Below are 3,832 nucleotides of genomic sequence, written 5' to 3' on the forward strand. Positions count from 1 at the left end.
GATGTAATAATGAAGTAATAACTGCTTACTGTACCTCTCTCCACTGATCTCCACAGTGAATTCCAACTTGTAGTGCAGTCTTTGTTTAGGCTTCAGCTCAGGCATCCCCATCTGGCGTTGTGTAGACTTTAGTTTTTCTGCACCTACTGTGGAATTATTCCACAGCTGCTTTCACTTTGTCCACAGTGGGCTTCATCACCTTCAGAGCATCTCTTACAATCAGGTCGATTGTGTGGGTAAGACATGGATGATGGGTGCATACATTTTCATGGCTTTGGTTATGTTAGCTGCATTGTCGCTAACAAAGCAGACCACTTTTCCATCTACATGCCATTTTCTGGCCACTCTCAACAGTTCCTCTGCCAAGTTCTCTGAGGTGTGTCTGTCGCTGAACTCAAAACAGTCCAGAAGGCAGCTAGACATTGAAAGCTAGACATTCAATGAAATGACATGTAACTGATGTAAGAAGTGGTTACCCTTGATGTCCAGCGGTAAGAAATTATAGCAATTGTCACTTTCAAAATCACCTATTCCACAACTGTACGAGAGCACACAGGCATCAGTGCAGGAAAGAGTCCAAAAAGCGACTGCAGTTTGCCTTACCACAAGTGGTACATAAGATACAAGGGTGTGTTGTGAGAACTAACAAGTTGTGTGTAAAGAGAATTCGTCCCCTTGTTACACACTGAAACCAATAATGTTTCAAAGGAGTTGGGATGGAATAACATTTCTCATTTTCTTGTTCATGTTTTGTAGACCTGCTAGTTTCTCGAAGAACCGGTTTTATGTGAGAACTCGTAGAACCGGCTTAATATGAGATTTTGTTTTGGCAAATTCTACACTGTGCTCTAACATTGTCTACATCATTAAAATGTATCCAAATGCTACTGTACTTCCGACTCATTTTCCAGCTGTTGTTTTTACAGCTGTCCTTCCTCTCTCTCTTCGGCTGCTAAATGTGTGACTGTGAGTAAAGTTGGCTCGGCCCTCCCTCACCCATCGTTTATTGGTTGACACTGCATGTCTGATTGGCAGGAACAACAGGTGAGGCTGTTGTCTGAGCAAGACAGTCAGAACGAATGTGTGCGCTTTGAGCATTTAGGCTTATAAGTCTATTTTTTTTGTTCTTTGAATTAGTTAATTCTATTAATTAAATATATTTTGATTATTCATATCTTAATTACTTTAGAAATAGATTCGGCTCTTCTGATATGTCAGCTGGTTCCCAACATTCACCTACAAGAGCCGGCTCTTAGAGCCGACTCGTTCGCAAACGACCCATCACTAAAAGTTGTAACAATTGAAACTTTGGGATTTGCATAGGCTGTTAAAGGAACTCACACACCTCTGTTAGCCTCATTGAAGCAACAAAACTGACAGAGGCCACACTATTCAGACAAGCACAAAAGGCTCTTCTCAGAGACATGGTAAGAGCACTAGTTTAACAGTCAACATTCTGCCGAGATCTCAGAGAAAGAGACGATCAGGGGCCTCTGCATCTTTGTGTGTATATATTTTAATTTTCTGTAATTCGGAAAATTGAAAAGAAAAAACACCCCCAAGGACACGAGAGGTAAGGTATTACACCCTGAATCTTCGAGCGAGAAATACATTTTAATTGGGTATCTTAAAGGTTGAGGCAGAAAGGTAATTTCCACAGTGAGCCAGAGGAGAAGAAAGTCTATCAAAGAGAACCTGGAGGACAGGGCAAAGGATGCAGGATTTCTCATCAATACATAGCTGGCGAAAAGAAACCAGCAACATGACTTGTTGACCTTTACCACAGTGAATAAAGATGCTAAAGCCACTGAATAAAACTATGACTGTGTTTGCTAGTGACAGAGACATCCTTATTTCATTTTATTTATTTTTATATTATTTTACATTTATTTAACTTTTAACTTATTTTTTTAACCTTTATTTATTTATTTAACAATTGCGACCTGGCCAAGATAAAGCAAAGCAGTTCGACTGATACGACACAGAGTTACTCATGGAGTAAAACAAACATACAGTCAATAATACAGTATAAACAAGTCTATATACAATGTGAGCAAATGAGGTGAGAAGGGATACAATATAGCAAGTAAAACACCGGAATGGTAGTTTTGCAATGGAAGAATGTGCAAAGTAGAAATAAAAATACTGGGGTGCAAAGGAGCAAAATAAATAAATTAATTAAATACAGTTGGGAAAGAGGTAGTTGTTTGGGCTAAATTATAGGAGGTGGGCTATGTACAGGTGCAGTTATCTGTGAGCTGCTCTGACAGTTGGTGCTTAAAGCTAGTGAGGGAGATAAGTGTTTCAGAGATTTTTGTAGTAGGTTCCAGTCATTGGCAGCAGAGAACTGGAAGGAGAGGCGGCCGAAGAAAGAATCGGTTTTGGGGGTGACTAGAGAGATATACCTGCTGGAGCTTTGGTGACAAAACGGATTGCACTGTGATAGACTGCATCCAATTTGTTGAGTATAGGGTTTTGGAGGCTATTTTGTAAATGACATCGCCAAAGTCGAGGATTGGTAGGATGGTCAGTTTTACAAGGGTATGTTTGGCAGCATGAGTGAAGGATGCTTTGTTGCGAAATAGGAAGCCAATTCTAGATTTAACTTTGGATTGGAGATGTTTGATATGGGTCTGGAAGGAGAGTTTACAGTCTAACCAGACACCTAAATATTTGTAGTTGTCCACGTATTCTAAGTCAGAGCCTTTGAAGAGGGGGATGACCGCAGCTGCTTTCCAATCTTTGGGAATCTCAGACGACACGAAAGAGAGGTTGAACAGGCTAGTAAATAGGGGTGGCAACAATTTCGGCAGATAATTTTAGAAAGAAAGGGTCCAGATTGTCTAGCCAGGCTGATTTGTAGGGGTCCAAATTTTGCAGCTCTTTCAGAACATCAGCTGAATGGATTTGGGAGAAGGAGAAATGGGGAAGGCTTGGGCGAGTTGCTGTTGGGGGTGCAGTGCTGTTGACCGGGATAGGAGTAGCCAGGTGGAAAGCATGGCCAGCTGTAGAAAAATGCTTATTGAAATTCTCAATTATGGTGGATTTATCAGTGGTGACAGTGTTTCCTATCTTCAGTGCAGTGGGCAGCTGGGAGGAGGTGTTCTTATACTCCATGGACTTTACAGTGTCCCTGAACTTTTTGAGTTAGTGTTGCAGGAATGACTGCTAAGCTTTTTTTCAAGTGACTGCATAAGGGAATGTTTAACTAAAATAAAATTAGTTATGATCACATATGTGACTAGTTTCAGGAAATGAATTACCTCTAAATATTTCACAGGAGAGGCATTTGAATGTAAACATTTATTTTTTCTAAAAATGATCATTTGGGGTGCAGAAATGCACTCTGGAACATGAACTTCATGTGCCTTAATAACAAAGTTGTATACAATCTGTAAATACGAAGAAAATTGTTAAATTACTATTACATCTTCAAACAAAGGGCAACCATGGCATCCGTGACAAAGAGGGAGAAGCAGTCATCAATATATATGGGTAAGATTTTGCTGGGAAACTCAAGGACATTCAGAGACTTGTCCCGAAGCCACTCTTACATTGTCTTGGCTGAGTAATTAGGGTTGTTTTTCTGTTAGAACCTTCACCCCAGTCGGAGGTCCTCAGTGCTCTGGAGCAGGTTTTCATCAAGGATTTCTGTACTTTCCCTTGATCATGACTGGTCTCCCAGTCCCTGACGCTGAAAACATCCCCACCAGCATGATGCTTCACCATAGGGATGGTGCCATGTTTCCTCCAGACGTGACGCTTGGCATTCAGGCCAGAGTTCTTGGTTCTTGGTATCTTGGTATCATCAGACCAGAGATTCTTGTTTTTC

This window comes from Oncorhynchus tshawytscha, linkage group LG23 (assembly GCF_018296145.1).
Source record: "Oncorhynchus tshawytscha isolate Ot180627B linkage group LG23, Otsh_v2.0, whole genome shotgun sequence".
NCBI lineage: Eukaryota > Metazoa > Chordata > Actinopteri > Salmoniformes > Salmonidae > Oncorhynchus > Oncorhynchus tshawytscha.